This window comes from Macaca mulatta, chromosome 6 (assembly GCF_049350105.2).
Source record: "Macaca mulatta isolate MMU2019108-1 chromosome 6, T2T-MMU8v2.0, whole genome shotgun sequence".
NCBI lineage: Eukaryota > Metazoa > Chordata > Mammalia > Primates > Cercopithecidae > Macaca > Macaca mulatta.
In genome coordinates, this window is record NC_133411.1 from 92,370,290 (window position 1) to 92,382,490 (window position 12,201).

A 12,201-nucleotide genomic window follows, 5' to 3' on the forward strand; every position below is an offset into this window, starting at 1 on the left:
ATTATATTTTCAATTGAAGACAAACTTTGGAGAAAAAATTATAAATTAAATATTTAAGAGAATATTTAAGACATTGATTTATGAATGGTGATCTTTAAGAAAAAATTTTAATTAAAACTTTTTATTTTGTAGCTGTGTTATATTCTGCATTAATTTTTGTTGTCCTAAATTACTCAGTGGAATCTTAGCTAGTTAGATCATTTCTTTTTATTAAATAGCTGTAACATCATTTTAAAAGAAGAGATAGATACACCTAATCAGGAGCTTATTACTGGTAAAATAAACACTCATGCACTATTATATATTTGGTTGCTAGTAATATTCAACACTGTAAATTGGGTGGCATATATTTAAAATCATGGAATTTTATTTAAAATTATTCTAATTATTGAAAATGTATAATAGTGATATGTTTCTATGTGTTGAATATATGTAACAACAGTAATGAAGAAATAACAAGACCTTAAAGGTATTCAAAACCTGTGTTTATTTAAAAAATAACATTAGTGAGAAAATGATTAGAAACATATGAACAATATATATATTTGAGATAACAAAGTGCTTAAAGGTGTTATATAATAAAAAGATGTAATATTACTAGTTAATGAAGTATTTAGTTAAAGCAAAATATTTAGTAGAGACAGAGAGAGAAGAAGATGACCAATTAGATGCAAGCAGGAGGTGCCTCTTCCACTGAGAGAGATGACAATTTCTAGTAAATCAACATGATTTGAACAAATCTTCGGAGAAAAATGTTTAAAAAGCCAAGAGTATAGGGAGTATATACAGAACATATACAGAACACTTCACCCCAAAACCACAGAATATACATTTTGCACATCTACACAAAGAACATACCCTAAGTTTGATCACATGCTTGGTCATAAAGTAGTTCTCAATACATTAAAACAAAAATGAAATACAGCAAGTATAATCTCAGACCACAGTGCAATAAAAACCGAAATCAATATCAAGAAGATCACTCAAAACTACACAAATTCATGGAAATTAATCAACTTGCTTCTGAATAATTTGTCAGTGAACATCGAAATTAAGGTAGAAATAAAAAGTTTTTTGAAATTAATGAAAACAGGCACACAACTTGCCAAACCTCTGGTAAGCAGCTAAAGCAGTCTTAAGAGGAAATTTTACAGCACTAATCACCTTCATCCAGAAGTTAGAAAGATTTCTAATTAACAATCTAACTAAAGGTAGTATAAAATCTAAAGGTCACTAGGTCAAGAGATCGAGACCATCCTGACCAACATGGTGAAACTCTGTCTCTGCTAAAAATAGAAAAATTAGCGGGCGTGGTGTCATGCGCCTATAGTCCCAGCTACTTGGGAGGCTGAGGCAGGATGGTCGCTTGAACTCGGGAGGCAAAAGTTGCCGTGAGCCAAGATCGTGCCATGGACTCCAGCCTAATGACAGAGTGAGACTCTGTCTCCAAAGGGAGAAAAAATAAAAATTAAAAAAATAAAAATTAAAAAAAAAAGCTAAAGAACCTAAAAGTACTAAAAAAAAAAAAAAAAAAAAAAAAAAAAAAAAAAAAAGGAAAAGTCAAACCCAAAGCTAAGAGAAGAAAGGAAATAACTAAAATTAGAAAAATGGTGAAGAAAATTGGAATGTAAAAATTCATATGAAAGATCAATGAAGCAAAGAGCTGGTTCTCCAAAAAAATAATCAAAATTGATAGACTGTTAGGTAGATTAACAACAAAAAAAGAGAAGATCCAATAAAGTACAATAAAAAATGACAAAGATGACATTATAGCTGATCTCACAGAAAAATAAAACAGCCTCAGAGAGTAAGTACTATGAAGAATTGTATTTACACAAATTAGACTATATAGAGGAAATCGATAAATTACTGGAAACACCCAATATCCAAATATTGTATTAGGAATAAACTGAAACATTGAACAGACCAATTTTGAGTTCCAAATTTCAATTAGTAATAAAAAACCTATTAGCCAAAGAAAGCCCTGGATCAGATGAATTAATAGCTGAATTCTACCAGACGTACAAAGAAAAGAAAACTTGTACCAATCCAACTGAACATATTCCAAAAAATCAAGACAGAAGGATTCCTCTATAACTCATTCAAAAAGTCAGAATCAGCATGATGCCAAACTCTGGCAGAGATACAATAGAAAAAGAAAATTCAGGCTAATATTCCTGGTGATCTTAGATGCAAAAATCCTCAACAAAATACCAGCAAACTGAATCCAGCAGCACATCAAAAAGTTAATACACTATGATTAAGTAGGCTTTATTCCTGGAATGAAAACCTGTTTCAACACACAAATCAATAAATGTGATTCAGCACATAAACAGAATTCAAGGCAAAATTATGTTATCATCTCAATAGATACAGACCAGGCTTTTGATAAAATCCAACATTCCATCATGATAAAAGCCCTCAATAGACTAGGCATGAAAGGAACATACTTCAAAAAATAAGAGTCATCTATGGAAAACCCAGAGCGAACATTTTACTGAATGAACAAAAGCTGGTACCATTCTCTTGACAACTGAAACAGGAAAAGGATGCCCACTCTCACCGCTCCTATTCAACATAATACTGGAAGTCCCAGCCAGAGCAATAAGGTAAGAGAAAGAAATAAACGGCATCCAAATAGAAAAAGAAGACAAACTATCTCTCTTTGCTGCTTATGTAATTCTATGCTTAGAAAACCCAAAGACTCTGCCAAAAGACTCCGCCAAAAGACTCCTATAACTGATGAATGACTTTAGTAGTTTCAGGATAAGAAATCAATGTGCAAAAATCAGTAGCATTTCTATACACCTATAACATCCAGAGTGAGAATCAAATCAAGAACACAATCTCATTTACAATAGCTCCATAGAAAACAAAATATTTAGAGATACAGTTAACCAAGTAGGTGAAAGATCTCTAAAAGGAGAACAACAAAACACTGCTGAAAGAAGTCAGAGATGACACAAATAAATGGAAATATATTCCATGCTCATTGACTGGAAGAATCAATATGATTAAAATGGCCATCTTGCTCCAAGTGATGTACAGATTCAATACTATTCCTATCAAACTATCAACATCATTCTTCAATCAGTTAGAATAAAACTATTCTAAAATTTTATGAAATTCCCCCAAGAAAGCCAGAATAGCCAAAGAAATCCTAAGGAAAAAGAACATAGCTGAGGGCATCACATTACCCAATTTCAAAGTATACTATAATGCTTAGTAATCAAAACAGCATGGTACAGGTACAAAAACAGGTACATAGACCAATGGAATGGGATAGAAAACTCAGCAATAAAGCTGTATACCTATGACTATCTGATTTTTAACAAATTGGACAAAGGCAATGGGAAAAGGACTACCTATTTAATAGTGGTGCTGGGATAACTGGTTAGCCATATGCAGAATAATGAAATTGGATCATATACAAAAATTAACTCAAGATAGAGTTCAACCATTGTAGAAGACAGTGTGGTCATTCCTCAAGGATCTAGAACCAGAAATACCATTTAACCCAACAATCCCATTACTGGGAATACACCCATTGGATTGTAAATCATTCTACTATAAAAACACATCCACATGCATGTTTATTGCAGCACTATTTACAATAGAAAACACTTGTAACCAACTTGAATTCCCATCAATGATAGACTGGATAAAGAAAATGTAGCATATATACATCATGGAATACTATGCAGCCATAAAAAGGACTGAGATCATGTCCTTTTCAGGGACATGGATAAAGCTGGAAGCCATCATTCTCAGCAAACTACCACAGGAACAGGAAAACAAACACAGCATGTTCTCATTCATAAGTGGAAGTTAAACAACGAGAACACATGGACACAGAGAGGGGAACAACACACATCAGGGCCTATCGGGGTGTGCGGGGCAAGGAAAGGGAGTGCATTAGAACAAATAGCTAATGCACGTGGGGCTTAAAACGTAGATGACAAGTTGACAGGTGCAGAAGCAAACCACCATGGCACATGTATACCTATGTAACAAACCTGCACATTCTGCACATGTACCCTGGAACTTAAAGCAAAATAAATAAATAAATAAATAAATAAATAAATAAATAAAAATTAAAAGCATTAACTCAAGATAACGGTTTAAATGTAAGACACCAAACTACAAAAACCTTAGAAGAAAACGCAGTAAGTACCCTTCTGGATTTCAACCTTGGGAAATAATTTTTGGTCATGTTACCAAAAGTAATAGCAACAAAAACAAAAATTGACACGTGGGATCAAATTAAACTAAACTAAAGAGCTTCTTCAAAGAGAAAGTGAAAATATTCACAAACTATGCCTCTGACGAAGGCCTGCTATCCAGCATCCATAAGAAACTTTTCAATATGGTATTTAATATTCATTCTGTTTTTAAATAAAAATAATTCAACTCACAGAACTAACTACACATAAAGTGCATTTATCAACTTGTGTTTTAATATTATTGTATTAGGGAATAAAGTAGATAGTGATGTAAAAAATGAATCTCACCAAGAGTATTTTAACACTTTTGAGGCTGTATGTTAAAAAAAAAAATGAGAAACAACCAACATTTATGCACTAAAGTGCAAAAATCTTTTAAAAATTTCATTTTGGTAAGAACATTTAACATGAGTCATACTCTCAACATACACACACACACACACACACACACACACACACACACACATATATATATATATATATATATATATATATATATATATATATTTTTTTTTTTTTTTAAACAGACTCTCTCACTCTGTTGCCCAAGCTGGAGTGCAGTGGCGGGATCTTGGCTCACTGTAACCTCCACCTCCTAGGATCAAGCAATTCTCATGCCCAAGCCTCCCAAACAGCTGGGATTACAGGCACTCACCACGATGCCTGGCTAATTTTTGTATTTTTAGTAGAGAAAGGGGTTTTGCCATGTTGCCCAGGCAGGTCTTGAATTCCTGGCCTCAGGTGATCTCCCCGCCTTGTCCTCCCAAAGTTCTGGGATTACAGCCATGTGCCACTATGCCTGGCCTACTTTCAACAGATTTTTAAGTATACAATACAGTATTGTTCTCTATAGGCACAATGTTGTACAGCAGATCTCTAGGATTTATTCACAGTTCACAAATGAAATTTTATACACTTGGCAACTCCTAATTTCCCCCACCCTCAGCCCCTGGCAATCCTTCTACTCTTTTTTGCTTCTATGAGTTTGCCCATTTTAGATAACTCACGTAAGTGGAATCATGCAGTATTTGTTCTTCTATGACTGGCTTACTTCACCTACAATGATGACCTCAAGATTCATCCATGTTGTTGCATAGTGCAGGATTTCCTTCCATTATAAATGTGAATAATATTTCATTTTACGTATTGAAAACATGTATGTGTAATATGCATAAAGCCACATTTTTAATTCATTCATTTATGAACATTTAGGTGTTTCTATATTTTAGAATATCTATCCTGAATAATGTTAAAATGTGCAAATATTAACTATCAGTTGAATGAATTTTTATATTTGCAAACATTCAGGTAACCATCAAATATATCAGGATTTAGAACAGTCGCAGCACACAAAAGCTTACTTCCACCTGTTCCCAGTCATTTCTTTTCCAGGCAAATAATAACCACTATCCTGACTGCTGTTAGTATGGATTAGTTTTTTCTGTTTACAATCTTCCTATAAGTGGAATCACAAATATATACTCTCTTGCTTATTACTACTTTGTCGGTTGAATAAAGTCATTAGAGTCATCACACTTTTTTTTGCATGCTGTCATAGGCTGATTCTTTTCTATTTGCTTTATGAAACATACTGTGGTAAATAATTTAGCTCATACATTTTTTGCTTCAAATATGATATTGTATAGTTTCACAAAAGGACAACTTACAGGTCAAATGATAAAACATTGTTTAAGTCTCATGATAAATGGTTTTAGAATGTTGATATCAATTTATACCCACACTGAAAATATATTTTGTGACTCTGTGTGTGTGTGTGTGCGTGTGTATGTGTGTAGTGAGGAAAGGAGGGGACAGAGATAGAGAGAGAGAGAGAGAATTCTTAAATTGTTTACATAGTTTTAGGTTGTATAGTATTCATAAGATTTAAGCTTATTGAAGTTTGTAACTACAGTTGACTCTTAAACAACATGGGTTTGAACTACTTGGTTCATTTATATGTAGGTTTTCTTATGTCTCTGCCAACACTGAGACAGCAAAACCAACCTTTTCTCTTCTTCCTCCTTCTTAGCCTATTTAATATGAAGTCAATGAGAATGAAGACTTTTATGATGATCCACTTCTGCTTAATAGATAATATATTTTCTCTTTATTTTTTTCTGCCTTACATTATTGTAAAAATACAGTATATATTACATATACTGTATAAAATATGTGCTAACTGGCTATTTATGTTACTAGTGAGGCTTCCAATCAACAGTAGGCTATTAGTTATTAAGATTTTGGAGAGTCAAAAGTCATATGTGAATTTTCAACTGTATTGTGGGGGTGGTCAGTGGCCTTAAACCCCACTCCCACCACACTGCTCAACAGTCAACTGTATTTCTTTCTTTTGTATTCTCATATCTCCTCTTCTAAAATATTCAGTAGTAGCCACACATGGAGTATTTACTTTTGAATGTGTCAGGAAATAAATGATGAAATACAGTAAGATTTTTAAGTTTGAGTGCCTCTTTAAAAATGAAAGCTGAAATAAGAAATCTGGATATAACCATGCTAGACTGAGAAGGATAACTAAAGCACAATCATTTAATGGTTTCATGTTATGTTTTTATCATTTGTGACTTCAGGTTTCTCTCTACAGGCAATATTAGCCTGTGTGTTTAAATTGTTTCTTTATTATAAGGAAGTGATGAAAAATTCCTTTGTTATAAGGAAGAGCTTTGAAGCGGTTATCTGGGGATAGAAAAAGCAAGAGATTAGAAAACATTACTGAGGGATTATAAATATCTAATAATAATAAACTGGTCTGTAATTTATGGGAGTTACAGAATAAAATTACAGCATTAGAGTAAACAAAGACTACACTACAGCAATACATTATTTTTAAATATAAGCATTTCCTAAGGACAAATTCAATGTCATGTTTTTCCCATTGTGACATTTTTGTTTGTAATACATTATATTTCTTTATTTTGCCAGCTTATTTTCTAGTTTAACTATGGTTGAACTAACTAGAATGCTCCTGATACCTAATTAATATAAGACCTCTTGATACATTGATAAATTTGTTGCAAACTCTGGGTTGATATCCTTTAGTTTTATTTGTCCTAGGTTCATAATTAGATTATGAAGCTGAAGTAATATCGTATGACTGTGATAATTTAATTTTCAAGTTATCAACAAATAAATTATCAAGTATATTATTAGAAGACTGCACATTCATAATAAATGCTATGTACTGGATAACACTAATTTATAGGATATGAAGATTAACAATAGGTAAGAATTTAGAATCAATGATTTTTTACAAGTCAGAGCTGATAATTTTACATTGAAAAGAATTTCCAAGCTATATGGTAATCATTGTTAACTTTTAACCTAATATTTTATAGGAATAGGCTACTTAAATAAATTATAGTTGCTATATTTTATAGAAGAAAGATATTTTATTTGGGACATTGCAATTGTTGACAATTAGTTTAGTTTTGTAGTATTAACAGTTATTACCTTTTGCTTTATTTTGTATCAGCTGAATTAAATTTAGACCTTAGCGAACATTTAATGCAATATTGCGTCCTGTATTTATTTACACTATTCTTTTTGACATGCAAATTCTCCTTCAAAGTAACATCTCCTTTTACTATTTGTTGATGGTCTCTTGTACCAAGGCATGGTATTATTTTACCTTAGCATAAACTAGTCTTTTAGACATGAAACTGCCCACAAAGATTGCCTATTATGTGAAAGCGTAATCCATCAAAATAAGTTCCTTTATTGCTGCAAATACTAGAATAAAAATCCACTGAATCTTACAAAATGCAAAGCTCTTAAAAGAATGTGGTGGCACTACTTTGGTGTAAGTTTAGCGTATCCATATTTATTTTACCTTAGCTAAATTCTGATTGTCTATATAAGTGTTTCCCAAACAGGGTTCTAATAACTATTTGAACAATTTTGCATTTTGTCTATAGCATTTTTACTCTTCATTATTTAACATGTCAGTAGACTTAATCAATCTGCTTTATAAATTTTGCCTCATACTTACCAATACTGGAAATCCCTGGCTTCATGGACTGGATATATTTTTTCATATGTGCCCTGAACATAAACATGTTAAGTAAGTAAAAGTACAAATGGTACACAGAAAGAACAAAATTGTTTAAATGTCAATTAAAGTCCTATTTGGGAAACAGCTGTCTAGACAATCACAGTTTAGTTAATGCAAAATTAATATGAATACACAAAAACTATACCAAAGCAGTGCCACTAAACTATTTCAAGAGTTGTGCATTCTAATCTCAGTGAATTCTCATTCTAGTATTTGCAGCAATAAAGGGGTTTATTTTGAGTCAGGATACTTTCACCTTAAAGATCACTTTAGCAGGCAATTTCAGGTCTAAAGGACTGGTCTATGATATAGTTTTATAGTGCTAGGTATTAACATATTAACATACATGTATATATTCATATACCACCAAGAACTATTTTGAAAACCGTGACAAGTATGAAGACCTACAATAGAAAATGCTGTCCTGCATGGCTGTTGTATTGGGATAAGAGTTAATAATGGAACATGATATATAGGTAAGTTATAGAATTTTGGTATTTTATGCATTTGAAAAGTGAAGTCTAGATGTAGACCAAATATAAGATGTTTCTAGTTTAAAAAATGAATCAGAAAATATATTCCATATTCAAAATTTAGCCTTAAGATACTATTTAACTTCTTGTGTTTTACAAATATTTTTGCTTTGAGGCTTCTATTGAGAAGAGGAAAAAAATTCTAGAAAGATGAAAAGTCATTTTTAATGCATTTTTTCATCTGACTACAAGGAGAAGTACATTTTAAAAATTAAATTAAAATAGTACCCAGAAGCATATTCCATCTTGGTTCCACTCTCAGTGTAAGAGGTCTATACGAGTTTGTGTAGTTGTATAGAAATTACTGTTTTACAATCCCACCAACAGTGTAAAAGTGTTCCTATTTCTCCACATCCTCTCCAGCACCTGTTGTTTCCTGACTTTTTAATGACCGCCATTCTAACTGGTGTGAGATGGTATCTCACTGTGGTTTTGATTTGCATTTCTCTGATGGCCAGTGATGATGAGCATTTTTTCATGTGTCTGTTGGCTGTATGAATGTCTTCTTTTGAGAAATGTCTGTTCATATCCTTTGCCCACTTTTGGATGGGGTTGTTTGTTTTTTTCTTGTAAATTTGTTTGAGTTCTTTGTAGGTTCTGGATATTAGCCCTTTGTCAGATGAGTAGATTGCAAAAATTTTCTCCCATTCTGTAGGTTGCCTGTTCACTCTGCTGGTAGTTTCTTTTGCTGTGCAGAAGCTCTTTAATTTAATGAGATCCCATTTGTCAATTTTGGCTTTTGCTGCCGTTGCTTTTCAACCATTATGGAAAACAGTATGGCGATTCCTCAAGGATCTAGAACTAGATGTACCATATGACCCAGCCATCCCATTACTGGGTATATACCCAAAGGATTATAAATTATGCTGCTATAAAGACACATGCACATGTATGTTTATTGCGGCACTATTCACAATAGCAAAGACTTGGAATCAACCCAAATGTCCATCAGTGACAGATTGGATTAAGAAAATGTGGCACATATACACCATGGAATACTATGCAGCCATCAAAAAGGATGAGTTTGCATCCTTTGTAGGGACATGGATGCAGCTGGAAACCATCATTCTTAGCAAACTATCACAAGAACAGAAAACCAAACACCGCATGTTCTCACTCATAGGTGGGAACTGAACAATGAGATCACTTGGACTCAGGAAGGGGAACATCACACACAGGGGCCTATCATGGGGAGGGGGGAGGGGGGAGGGATTGCATTGGGAGTTATACCTGATGTAAATGATGAGTTGATGGGTGCAGCACACCAACATGGCACAAGTATACATATGTAACAAACCTGCACGTTATGCACATGTACCCTACAACTTAAAGTACAATAATAATAAATAAATTTTTTAAAAAATAAAAATAAATAAAAAAAAATTGGAAAGGGAGATACTGGCTAATGCAAATGCAAATAGCAAATAAGAGTTTCAAGGGCTTCAGGACATTTCCTATTTTCATGACTAATTTATTAATCTCTAATAACCATATGATCTTCAAACACAACATTCCATAAATACGACTTCTTTCAAATATAATTTTTTTCAGTCGTACCAATGAATAATAAAATAGAAATGGCTATAAAAAAAAAAAGAAATTACTGTTTTGCCTTTGTGATACACTGTGAAAGAGAACATTTTGATTACTGACAGAAAAAAACATATTTCTTGCACTGAGATGAGAAATATATGCAAATATATTTTATTTACTTTATTTCTAACAAATAAGAATTTATTCCCAAATTGGTAAAGAAAATTCTGAACTTTACTTAGATATATTGTGTGTATTATATAATGTAATTTAATGTTATAAATTTAATGCATTTTCCACAATCACCTTGATAGTGATGAACAGTGATTCTTTTTCATTGTAAAATGACCCAAAATAATTAGGTCAAACAGAGCCATTAGATTTTTCTAGTTTACTACAATAATTAGATACAGGCAAGTATTATTGCTTTTCCACCACAATCTTATTCACAGAACAATTTCCTGACAATTTTGCAACACATGCACATACAAACTTTAGCACGTGTCGGGGGTGGGATGAGGAACAGGAACACACTATAAATATAGTCATACAACCTTTTCCGTAGAAGTTCAGGAAGTCCCAGCTGTCTTTTTCAGTTTTCTGATTAAAATTTGCATTCAATGTCCAATCATTGAAATTAGGTCTATTAGGGATTAAACTTAGAATGTCGGTACAAAAATAAATTTTATTTTATTTTGTTTCCAGCTTTTAAGTTCAGAGGTACATGTGCAGGATGTGCACATTTGTTACATAGGTAAATGTGTCCCGTGGTGATTTGCTACACAGATAATCTCATCACCCAGGTATTAAGCCCAGCATCCATTAGCTATTCTTCCTGATCCTCTCCATCCTCTCACTCCCTGCCCTTCGATAGACCCCAGTATGTGTTGTTCCCCACAATGGGTTGATATGTTCTCATCATTTAGCTCCCACTTAAAAGTGAGAATACTAGGTATTTGATTTTCTATTTCTGCATTAATTTGCTAAGGAATTATAATGGCCTCCAACTCCATCCATGTCCTTGCAAAGAACCTAATCTCATCATTTGTATGGCTGTATAGTATTCCTTAATGTTTATGTACCACATTTTCTTTATCCAGTCTATCATTGATGGATATTTAAGTTAATTTGATATCTTTGCTATTGTGAATAGTGGTGCAATGAACATACACATGAATGTGTCTATAATAGAATGATTTATCTTCCTTTAGGTGTATACCCAGCAATATTTGAACTAATTTACACTCCCACTGACAGTGTAAAAGTGTTCCTTTTTAACCACAACCTCACCAGCACCTGTTGTTTTTTGAGTTTTTAATAATTGGCATTTGGACTGGGGCGAGATGGTATCTCACTGCAATTTTGATTTGATTTGCATTTCTCTAATGATCAATGATGTTGAGGGTTTTTTTTCATATGTTTGTTGGTTGCATATGTATATTCTTTTGAGTGTCTGGTCATGTCCTTTGCCCAGTTTCTAATGGTTTTATTTTTCTGTAAATTTCTTTAAATTTCTTATAGATGATGGATATTAGACATTTGTCAGATGCGTAGATTGCAAAAATTTTCTCCCTTTCTGTAGGTTGTCAGTTTACTCTGTTGATAGATTCTTTTGCTATGCAGAAGCTCTTTTGTTTAATTAGATGTCATTTGTCAATTTTTGCTTTGGTTGCAAATGCTTTTGGTAGCTTCATCATGATATCTTTACCCATGCCTATGTCCTAAATGGTATTGCTTAGGTTTTCTTCTAGAGTTTTTATAGTTTTGGGTTTCATTTAAGTCTTTAATCCATCTTGAGTTGATTTTTGTAGATGGTTTAAGGAAAGGGTCCAGTTTCCATTTT